The following is a 12,843-nucleotide window of genomic DNA, read 5'->3' as shown; positions in this document are numbered from 1 at the left end:
GGCTAGATTGCTTTTGCTTTGGGTTTTTCTTTTAGGGCTACGACCCATGTATTGTCTTGCCTCTAGGCTTCATTTCGAATTACTGTTGATTTTTACTATACTTTTCTATTGGCATCGTGGTGTGCCTTAATCCTTTCTTATTCCTTTGGAATAACTGTAGGAGTAACGTTTATACTCCAGGACCGTACTTATTATTTTATCATGTGTGACATTTCCTTTAATTAGTGTTATTAATTAAATGGGGTGTTACACATTATATGCCTTGAGCATACTCAAAAGATTTCGTCCATTGATTATGACTGCATATAAAACTAAAACAATTTTAATTGCATTAACCGCTACTAAACCTGATAATGATCACTAATGCTGACAGAACCAAATGACATGGACTCATCATAAAATCTAGCAAAATCTGAGTCAGAATACCCAATGATCTCTAACTTATCTAACCTCCTATATGTGAGCATATAATCTCTTATTCTCTGTAAATACCACATAAGTCTTTTGGTTGTTTTTCAATGATCCATTCTTGGATTAATATCTGCCTAATACCCTAACTATGTATGCTATATCCAGACACATACATACATGGGCATTTCCTGAATTTCTTGAATTTTCAAATTTCCTTTTAGGCATTGATTGAGACTAAACTTGTCTCCCTAAGAACTTGAAGTATCCCCATATTTGCATTCCTGCAGGCCAAACCTTTTAAGCACCTTTTCAACATAACTCCTTTATGATAATCCTAGAATACCTCAAGATCAATCTCAGTGTATTTGAATTCCTGATACAAAGAAGGCATCACCCAAATTTTTCATTTCAAAATTTCTGGATAGAAATTGATGAAGGATTGACACCAACCAAGGATGGAGGCATATGCTTAAGAAGACTAAGCATGTTTAGAAAGGAAGTTCACTAATCCTTCATCCCTTTCATTTGTGTTTGTTATTTTTGATTCCCTAAGTTGACTTAGTTGAATCAACTTTAGTTGACTTGTTGACCTTTGACTAGGTTTGACTTGTTGACTATAGTTGACTTGACTTAAGCCAACATGCTAATCTATGTTTATTTGCTTTATAGGTTAATTAGGAGTAAGAAAGCAATGCTAGGTGGCGCATGGTGATTGGGGAGCATAAATGATGTGGAAGAGAGAGTAAAGCAAAGGCATAAAGCATAAAGTAAAAGGCATGAAGCAAGTGTACCTATGTACCTTTGGTCTCCTTTGTTTTTAGCACACTTTGGCCACTTTTTGGAGACATATGAGACACATTCTTTGTCTCCTTTTGTGCTAGAACGAAATTAGCCTTGCACACACCATAGTTTGCTCTTTTGTCTCTCATTTTTGTAACCTTATTTGACCTAGTTTCTAGAAGCTAGGGTTAGGTTTTTGTAGAGACATCCTTAGGTATCTTTATTTGCTTAGAGGCCCCTAAACTCTTCTATATAAGGGGTGCTCCTAGACATGTAAAAGGGTTGAAGATTTTGAAGTAAAAACACTCTTGTGTCTCAACCATTTGTGAGAGTTTCCTCCCTTGGGAGTGAATACTTTTAAGCCTTATCTTGCATAGCAAGTGGCGGCACACATCCACTCATCTTCAAGGTTGCCATGGCTTCTAGCCTAGCCTTGTAGTGGCGTGCTTCTCACATTTTTACCATATCTTTCCTTTCCATTTTATGTTTTCTTCTTCCTTTAATTGTTCTTGGTTTTCTATGGTTTATGTGCTTTCCATTTCCTTTTTGTTTTGAATCAATCCATCATCTTCTTCTCTTGAGCTTTGAGAAAGGAACCTTCACATCTAGATAGCTTGCTATCTTAATGTCCAGTGGGGATTTCACTTAGCTTTCTTAATCAACTCACACCATATTCAATAATCTTAAAAGGAAACAACATAATCCTTCATCATTTGGTATCTAGAGCCTAGGTTATCTTGAATATGGTGTTTTTCATGTTCTAACCTTGTCTTGTTGTAGCTATCTTGGTATGGTTCAAATCCACTTCCATGACACACAAAAACAGTGCTGGCAGAAAACTTGACGATTTGAAAACATTAAACTGCACCATCTCAGCGGTCCAAAAATTACGTTTTTGGTGTCAAAAGAAAGCTCTATGAGTCTAGTTTCCAGAAAAAAAAGAACCAATGCATTTGGAGTTCTATGGAGAAAGTTTTGATCAAATTAGTGAGCAAAGGTCAGATCTGCCAAGAATACGTGAATCAGGTTTTGTTGTGGCAGTTTGGCTACGGTTTTTGCACCTTTTTAAGCTCCTAAATGTGGTTGGATAACATGTATTTGGATGCTTAGTCTTTGAGCCTCAAATGCATGAGTTTAAATGCATGATAGCTACATGTTTGTGTCTTTGTGTATGTCATGTTGAGTCTTTAAATGTGTCTAACTTTTTCTTAAGTCTCTTGTCATATGCTTCTTTGAGTTTTCTTGTTCTTGTTTCTAAGTTTTTGAACTATTGCATGAGATCTATGCCTTGTGTTGTTGTATGCTCCTTGAAATTGATTTTGACCTAATTTTAAGGAACTAAGTGTTCAAGACACCCTAAAAACATCCTTCTCATCATTTTAAGTACCTAGTTTTGAAAAGAAAAAGTGTTTTCAAGACCAAAAACAGTTTGGTCGAGAGCTTTTACAATGCTTGGTGAATCCATTTGACCATTTTTACTAGGTGTTATGCTACCAAATTTTATACTTGGATTTTGGGTGATATTGGCAAATTAGTTCCATGTTTTGACTTGGTTATGATCTTTCATGGTGTATGCATGATTTGAGGTATAATCTTGGCTTGTTCAAATGCTTTCCATAGAGTCCTTAAAAATGCTTTTCATTGTTTTAGTCTTGTTAAAAGTTTTGTCTCAAACTTTTCTTCTTTAGAGTTTAGCTTTCCTTGTTTTTGTGCTTTTCTTGCTTGTCACTAGGTGTTCTTTGTTTTGTCTTAGTAGTTTTCTTTTCTTGAAACTCTTGGGATGTTGTGGCCGAATCACTTGTATTGCATTTGAAAGGTTTTGAACAAGTTTTTAAAAGTGTTTGCTTCACTCCTTTGGTGGATTTTGAGTGCTAGCCTTGCCTTGTTACTTTGGGAGAGTGATCTAGACACTTGGGTTACATTTTGGGTTGGATTTGGTCTCGGTTTTCATGTTTTCTAACCTCTAATCCATTTATTTTGTCTCGGATTTGAGTGTTTTTGTTGTAGGAATCATGGCAAGTTCATCAAATGCACCTACACCAAACAAAAACAATACATTAATGAGATTGCTTCGGGATTTGGAGTTGTCTAGGATGGAGGCCTTTGAACAATTGAGAAAAGACAAGGAGCAAAGTGACCTAAGAATCCAAGAGCACATTCAAAGGCTTGAAGCTAGGGAGAAAGAAAGAGATCCTAGAAAAAAAGGGCATTCTAGGCGTAACACATCACAAGAGAAGCAAACTCCAAAGATTCCTAAGTTCTATGGTGGAAGTGATCCCAAAATCTTCCTTGATTGGGAAGCTAAAGTTGATCAAATTTTCAATGAAAATCATGTAAAGGATCAAGCACAAGTTGATCTAGTAGTTTTAGGATTTTTGGAGTATGCCAATACTTGGTGGCATAAAGTTTGTAAGAATTATGACCAAGGGCCACCCGCGGCTTCTTGGATGGACATTAAAACTCTTATGTGCGCTAGATTTGTTCCTCCCTCCTATAGGAAGGAACTTCTTTTGAAGCTCCAAAGGCTTCACCAAGGTTCTATGAGTGTGAGTGAGTACTTTAAAGAATTAGAGTCTCAAATGCGTAGGGTTGAAATAAAAGAAACTAACAAAGAGAAATAAAAAGATTTATGAGTGGTCTTAGGAGAGACATACAAGACCAAGTAGAGTTGTATGAGTACTCCACTCTTGAAAATGTTTTCACACTTGCCCTTGGGATTGAAATTCAATTGAAAAGAAAAAGAAGGGCAAAGAAGAGTTACTCACCCAACCACTACTTTAGTCACTCATGGAAGGGAAAGGATAAAAAGAAACATGATATGTTCCCTTCTAACTCTCATCAAAAACCACCAAGTAAAGGTAAGTCACCAAGTGATCACATTCACCATTTCACTTCTCAAAGATCAAGTTCCATTAAATGTTTTAAATGTTTGGGTTATAATCACATTGCTTTAAATTGCCCAACCAAAAGCACCATGATCTTAAAGAAGAGTAATGATGTTGAAAGTGAACACTCATCTCCCCATTCTCTTTCAAAAGAATCTTCTTCCTCTAGTAAAACTAAAATTTTTGAGAAAGACCCTATGTTATTAAGGCGCATGATAGGTCAAGATCAAAGTGAGCTTGAGCCAACTCAAAGAGAAAACATTTTTCAATCTAGATGCAAAATTAACAAATGGGTTTGCTCTCTAATTATTGATGGAGGAAGTAGTACCAATGTAGCTAGCACAAGGTTGGTGGAAAAGCTTAGCTTAGAGACCATTCCTCATGCTAGGCCCTACAAGCTTGCTTGGATAAGTAAAGAGGGAGAAATAGATGTCAATAAACAAGTCCTAATTAACTTCTCTATAGGAAGCTACAAAGATGAGGTTTTATGTGATGTTGTTCCCATGGAAGTCACACATATCTTACTAGGTAGGTCATGGCAATTTGATAAACAAACTTTACATGATGGTCATACCAACCAATACATTTTCTTTATAAATGGGAAAAAGACCATTTTACAACCTCTATCACCTCAAGAAGTTAATAAGGATAGAAATATAATAAGAAAAGATAAAGAAGAAAAAAAGGGGCAAGCTTTCACTAAGGTGTTACTTGCCCACAAAAATTTTTTTCTAAAGCAAGATGTGCATCACCCTTCCTTCTCTTCCCAAGCCAAAAAGGAAGGCCCAAAGCACAAGCAAGAGAGGAAGAGTACCCTAGAAAGTAAAGATGGCCTAACCAAAGCTAAGGGTAATATCCTTAGAAATGATGGAACAAAAGCTCAAAAAAAGGAGACACAAATCCTCCCCCAAACCAAGTCAAGCTCCATCTACAAAAGCTTAAAGAATTTGTGGTTAAATTCTCTCCAAGGAGGGGAGGATGATGAAGGATTGACACCAACCAAGGATGGAGGCACATGCTTAAGAAGACTAAGCATGTTTAGAAAGAAAGTTCACTAATCCTTCATCCCTTTCATTTGTGTTTGTTATTTTTCATTCCCTAAGTTGACTTAGTTGAATCAACTTTAGTTGACTTGTTGACCTTTGACTAGGTTTGACCTGTTAACTATAGTTGACTTGACTTAAGCCAACATGCTAATCTATGTTTATTTGCTTTGTAGGTTAATTAGGAGTAAGAAAGCAATGCTAGGTGGTGCATGGTGATTGGGGAGCATAAATGATGTGGAGGAGAGAGTAAAGCAAAGGCATAAAGCATAAAGTAAAAGGCATGAAGCAAGTGTACCTATGTACCATTGGTCTCCTTTGTTTTTAGCACTCTTTGGCCACTTTTTGGAGACATATGAGACACATTCTTTGTCTCCTTTTGTGCTAGAACGAAATTAGCCTTGCACACACCATAGCTAGCTCTTTTGTCTCTCATTTTTTGTAACCTTATTTGACCTAGTTTCTAGAAGCTAGGGTTAGGTTTTTGTAGAGACATCCTTAGGTATCTTTTATTTGCTTAGAGGCCCCTAAACTCTTCTATATAAGGGGTGCTCCTAGACATGTAAAAAGGTTGAAGATTTTGAAGTAAAAACACTCTTGTGTCTCAACCATTTGTGAGAGTTTCCTCCCTTGGGAGTGAATACTTTTAAGCCTTATCTTGCATAGCAAGTGGCGGCACACATCCACTCATCTTCAAGGTTGCCATGGCTTCTAGCCTAGCCTTGTAGTGGCGTGCTTCTCACATTTTTACCATATCTTTCCTTTCCATTTTATGTTTTCTTCTTCCTTTAATTGTTCTTGGTTTTCTATGGTTTATGTGCTTTCCATTTCCTTTTTGTTTTGAATCAATCCATCATCTTCTTCTCTTGAGCTTTGAGAAAGGAACCTTCACATCTAGATAGCTTGCTATCTTAATGTCCAGTGGGGATTTCACTTAGCTTTCTTAATCAACTCACACCATATTCAATAATCTTAAAAAGAAACAACATAATCCTTCATCAGAAATCTATTGGTTTCATGCAACATGTCTATACTATTTGTGACAAGCAGTATGCCATCAACATACAAGACCAGGAAAATGTACTTGCTCCACCGAATTTGTGATACACACAATCATAAACAACATTCATCTCAAAGCCAAATGAGAGAATCACTTGATGAAAGTTGTGGTACCATTGACGAGAGATGTGTGTTTTAGTCCATACATGGGTGGCTCAAGAAGCATAGGTTCTTGAGGATCTTGAGTTTTTTGTAGTAGATGTAACATATCGGTCGGATATTAATAATTTTAATAAAATAAAATAGAAAATATAAATAAAACCTCATTTGTTATGTTGTCTTTTCCCAAAACGCGGGAAAATTAAAAGCATACATTAATAGTATAATAATAATAATTGTAGATAAACACCAAAATCGATCATAAAACCAGATGATAAAAACTAAAATGAGCAGAAAGCGTAAAATCCCAAAGCTGCTCCGCTTCGATCTATGCCTCATTAGAACCACCTGCAACATCATTTGCTCTCGTGCAACACATTACACGATCATCGCAAAACACAAGCAGATAGGGTGAGCTAATTATATAAAAAATTATATATACATTACAGATATATAAGCACACACACATAAAAGAAACTCTATTCTTTGATTCCATACCACATGGCCACCACCATGTTATCCATGCTCTCCGTTTTTAGATGAATACCTCAAGATGCCCTTGCTGCCATACCTACAAGCTGTTAGTTTTGAAATGCTTGAAATGCCAAGAAGGTAGGGGGTTGAATTGGCTAGTTAAAAATTTAGACTATCTTTGAAAGCTAAAAATCACCTTTAATTGAATCAATTAGATCACCAAGTTAGGATGCAAAAGCTACTGGACAGTATACTTTCAATCGGTCAAAAACAGAGTTAATCGATTGATTTTACTAAACAGATTTTGTTCTGGTATAATCAACCGATTGAAATAGAAAAACAGTCGACTAAAATACTGGAAAAAATACAGAAATGCAGATTCGAGTTTTAAACCAAGAACAATGTACAAGAATGATCAAGACAGGTTCTAATTGATTATGTAAGCATGCTCAATGCTGCAGATGTCATGAAAACATACTAGAACACGAAAAAGATGATTTAAACTCAAGTTCTTTAAACTTTAAATGATTATGCAAGAGAGAAGGGTTAGAGAAAAGATTGGATCACAAGATTTTTATACTAGTTCACTCAAACCTGAGCTACATCTAGTTTGTCAAGGCAACCTGAGTCTGACTTTGCACTATTTCAAAAGATTAACAAAGTATTCACTCTTAAACTTTCAAAATAAGCAAAAACCACAAACAAGACTCTTAAATCATACAAGAATTACACCAGCATAGCAAGAACCCTCTTGCACACCTAGAAAACCACTAGGCACACACAAGGCTTGAGAAAGATCAAACCTCAGTGGAAACACAACCCAACCTACCACAAACAACCTTCTCCAAGCTTCAAACACAAGCCAAAAGCTCTAAGAATTGATCCAAGATCAATCTTCAACAACTACAATCTGAATGATCACAAAAGAGAGAGTTTTTCCAAGTTTCCAGAACAATTTCACGCTAAAAAATGGTCAAGTAACCTCTCTTTTGAAAATCACAGCTCTTATAGTCAAATTATTACGAAATTCAACAAGTTGATTTGCAAATCAATCGGTTGATTTCACTTGACTTAAGTGTAATCAGTCGATTAAAGAATAAATCAACTGATTGAATAAGTCACATTTTAAGACTACTGCAGCCAACCTTTTAACCTATTGAAAAACCATTCAACAGATTAAAAGAGACATTTTAACCTGTTGAAAAACCATTCAACAGATTAAAAAACACAACAAAGACCAAATACATCAAATTAATGCTACAAGGTCTACAATGTGAATTACAAATATCAAATACACTTTCTTAATGATGTATCCATGTGGAGAGCACACGTTCCAGCCTTGATCAACATGAATACCATACTCCTATTAATTTAATCAGCCACATCAATTTTTATATAGTCATCCCAATTTTATTCTTCCTCATCAAAATAATGCCCCTTGTACCCTTATCATTTGATACCATACCTCTTTCAAATTCAATTCCAAGCTAAGCCTAGTCATAGTATCTCCAATTACAGCAACCTATAACTCTTATCAGAACAAAATTCAAATCTTATTTTCTCACTACTCCAATTACCCCTTCCAATAAACCCCATGCAATCCATCATCACATCAACCCTTAACCATATGATTCACTTATAGCCTTCATGCATGCAACTTTTATAGGTTACTCAATCCTAGGTCCCATTCTATGGTCAATTACCACATGTAATACACAAACAGATCCCACAACGAACCCTATAGACCTAACCCCTTGCTGCCCACACAATGCACAAGAAAGGGCCTTCTGCATTGGTCGAGCGCCTGATGATAGTTTAGGAGTCGTGCCAAGCGGTGCGTAGAATTTTGGAGATTTCCATAAATCTCTTGCACATGCGCAATCCCAAAACTATTGACCTTTCATTTCCATACATACATGAGTCACCTTTGAAGGCTCACTCATCAGTTTTTGGGAATTTTCCAAAAAAGCAGAAATCCTAACGTTTGCAGAAAAAAAGCATACACAAATCACATCATACATCAAGTAGTTTATCAATTTACACAAAGATTATGAGGTTCAACTCCCCTAATTTGGGTTTCCTTGCACAAGTGTGCAAATTTCCTAGAGTCCTTGATCTACTTCTCTCACTTTTCACACACTCATTATGTTTGTAACATCCCGTCAGGATATTACTGATTTAAATATATAAAACAAATAAAAATATAATACCGCCACATTTATGAATAACCTCATTTCCCAAAAATGACAGAAATTTAAAATTTATTAAATGATCGAATAAAGTTTATAACATCCACTACAAAAACCAAAATAACAATGTTATAATTTCACCCATCAGGGTTTACAACAGTTTCCAAAAGCAACTAAAGGAAATGTAAGAAGTTTTCCCAGAAGAACCCCACTCCGCGACTAAGCCTCACCGGCTCCACCTGCATCAACATTCTCTGCTCCCGTGTACCGCGTACACGATCATCGCCAAACACAAGTAGATAGGGTGAGCTTATGAAAACAACATATATCATAACAGATATCAAATAACCAATTAAACAGATGTAAACTCCACAAGTATCAAGGTACCATCTCTTAATCAATTCTCTAACGTCTGGCTACAACCAGACCATTCGGGTTCTACCTCTTCTAGTGATTACCTCAAGGTAATTTGCTGCCAAACCTATCGGCCACAACCGACAGAGCACGTGCGGGAACCAATGCCGCGGATCATACACCGTAACGCCAGGTGGAGTTCCCAATTACGAACATAGTCCGTAATGTCCCAAGACTACCAAACTCGTCAGCCAACAACTGAGGAGGGCAATCTAGCTGGACCCATCCGTATTGGCCACAACCAGCACACTCACACCGGCAACACTCGCCAACCCGAGCTCAACTCAAGGGTTCCTCGTGTCCATCCGCCATCCCGAGTTCAACTCGAGGGATGCCATTCCGAGCTCAACTCTAGGAATGTACGTGTTTAACCCCTATCCCGAGCTCAACTCAAGGGATACGTTCCGAGCTCAACTCAAGAAACCCAACAATCTTACCTTTAAAGCCCCACCAAAAGCCTTGTAGAACACCCTACAAAGTCCAATAACTAGGACTTACAACAGCCAAATCAATCGCCTAGCGGGCGACACGTACCGCTAGGCGCCATCCGCTTCCAAACCGCCTGGCAGGGGACACGTACCGCCAGGCGCCAAGCGCCTAAAAATCCTCATCAGTTGAAAACAACGCCTGGCGGAACAGTTCACACCGCTAGGCGCATCCACGCTCAGTCCTCACAAAATACAACATAACCGCCTGGTGTAACTCCATCCACTGCCAGGCGGACTCGTACCAGACCTCGCGGACATTGTGGCTCTCGCCGGGTGGTCTACCAGTCCCTGCCAGGCGCCATCTCAGTGGTGCTACTGTACTGGTTTTCCTTACAACCCTGCACCAATTGAACTAATAACTAACCCTCACGGATTAAGCTATTTTCTCCAATTTATGGTATTGCCTACTCAATGACTAACTTGCTATCCAATTCCCTACTGTTCATTCATTTCTAACCACACACGGTATGACTTGGTTTCTCTCATATTCTACCTTATTCAGCACTACCACATTACAATGATTTCCACCTTGCTAATTACTTAACTTTAGTTCTAGTCGTTGTAGCCACTCTTGATTCATTCCCATTTCTTCTACTAATCTGAAGTTACATTCCCTCACAACAATTGTTCCAGTCTTTAATACCCTTGTACCTACCTCATTCCAAGCCACATTCCCTATTATGACGTAATAATAGCAAGACCTGTACTTACTAATACTCTTATTCCCCAAGCTACTCTCACCCATCTCTAATTCATGCTCAAGAACCTCCCCATCAATCTTTCCCAAGTCTTGCAACTCCAATCTTCTACTACCAATTAGTTTGAAACTGGACTTAAGCTAGACCATGTCGCCCTAAACACGCAGCAGTACCACCACTGCGCTGGCGCCTGGCGGCAAGCCTCGTGCCGCCAGGCGGTGCTTACTCTTCTGGTAATTTGCCAGAACCACCATACCCACAACTCCATCCATTCCTCATTCTCGCAAATATACACTATTCACCCCAATGAATTTCCAATGTCCACGATTCAGTTTACACACCCATCCATTAGCCAATTCTCCAAAGCCTTTTTACACACCTGTAAGCCTCCCGACAACAAAACTCCATTTATCTAACACTAAACCACCTTGTCACTGTTCCATCGAATTCCACTCTTAATCACACTCAAAATCACAACATTTTCACACCAGATCATCTCCTAAGATCCACCCCTTGCTTTCCCTCCGAACAACTCACGCCAAAACGCACAGGAAAACCCAAAACGAATACCGAACCCGCATCGCCTGGCGGTCACAACCAATCCTGCCAGGCGGTTCATGCAGAAATACCCAGAACTACAGGCTTTGAGTCGCCTGGCGGTACAAGGATTCACCGCCAGGCGCTACACCCAGAAACACAACAATATACACAAAAATAGATGAGCCGCTTGGTGGCTATGTATAGCCTGCCAGGCAGTTTCTGGAAAATTTCCAGAATTCAACAGGATCTTAGAACCATTACAGATCATGCATAATTTACATATGATTTTCACACAATTCATACCAATCAACAAATTTAACGTAGTAAACTCCCCTAACCTGGATCCTTGAGCTTAAACTTGAAAATTGAGAAGTTCTCCTTTGAACGCCAACCCTCCTTGGCTCCTCTCTATTCAGCCAATTTTCGTGCTCTCTCTCACTGGTGTATTTTCAGCTTGCCAAACCTTTGCTCTTTACCCACTTTTTCCCTTTTAAGGTGTGCCTAAACCTAGGTTATTAACCTAAAACGAAAATTGCCACTTTATGATGATTAATTCCCATTCATTGTCTCTTTATGGGCTGTTTCACAGCCACCCTTATTCTGCCATTCCACTAGGATGTTCCTCAACTCTTCATATTCAAGCCAAAGCCAAAAATATCAAAAATTAAAGTTTAATACAAGTTCTCCAAGGCTTGAACCCAATACCATGCAATCTCTAAATCAATATCTAACCACTTAACCAATTCAGATTTCATGCTAACAATCCTAATTCAATTGTCATATTATTTCACAACATGATTATAACATATTTAAAGTAACAACGAATAATAACATAAAATGGCATACATAAGACTCAAACCTAAGTCCTCTCACACAACCCAAAGTACTCTCAATCACATGAGCTAGCACTTTTCCACATCATTCCACTCATAATTAATTCTCCTACCCGCATTTATTAATTAATTATTTATTTATTTAATTAAATTTCACGGGTCTTACAATTTTTACGCATATCATTATTAAAATAATAAACAATTAAAATAACACACAAATGACATACACAAGACTCAAACCCAAGTCCTCTCAACATAATCAAGTAATCTCAACCATTTGAGCTAGTACTATTCCACATCATAAAAGCTAGCATTAATTTCCATAAAGGCTTCCACTTCCTGTATTTATTAATTAATTAATTAAATTTCTCGGGTCTTATAGTAGAGGTTATGAACTTGCTTCATCAAAAACAACTATATGAATCAGATATGGAACTTTCACCCACTCTTCCTCAAAGACAAAGTCTCTAGCCTTATTCTTTCCGCCCTAATTTAATATCCTAAAAAAATGTTGCAACTCTCGTCTCAAAAATTTGTGTTTAATTTGCGATCGTAGAATTTATAGCCATTGATCTCATTATTTGGTCTGTTTACCTCTAATGCATTCAACACAAACATTAAGGTTTGTGAAGTCAATGGAATCCAAGATCCCATTTGACATCATTGCACTATATTCATAAAGGTGTGACCTAGACACTTATGCCATAATACTCCTGAATAAGTTTCATCAACTTTACACTTAGTACCACATGATTTTGTATTTAAGGATTCATTATAGAAAGTCATCGTATCAAGCATATGTAGATTATCCTTAGCCAAAAGTGAACCGATTCCAATAACATTTGATTTTAAAGACAATCTGCATTTCCAAATGAACATAAATAACCTAATTTATCGAAATAGGAAAATGAAACCAAATTTCGTCTAGAT

This window comes from Vigna unguiculata, chromosome 3 (genome assembly GCF_004118075.2).
Source record: "Vigna unguiculata cultivar IT97K-499-35 chromosome 3, ASM411807v1, whole genome shotgun sequence".
NCBI lineage: Eukaryota > Viridiplantae > Streptophyta > Magnoliopsida > Fabales > Fabaceae > Vigna > Vigna unguiculata.
This window is presented reverse-complemented; position numbering follows the sequence as displayed.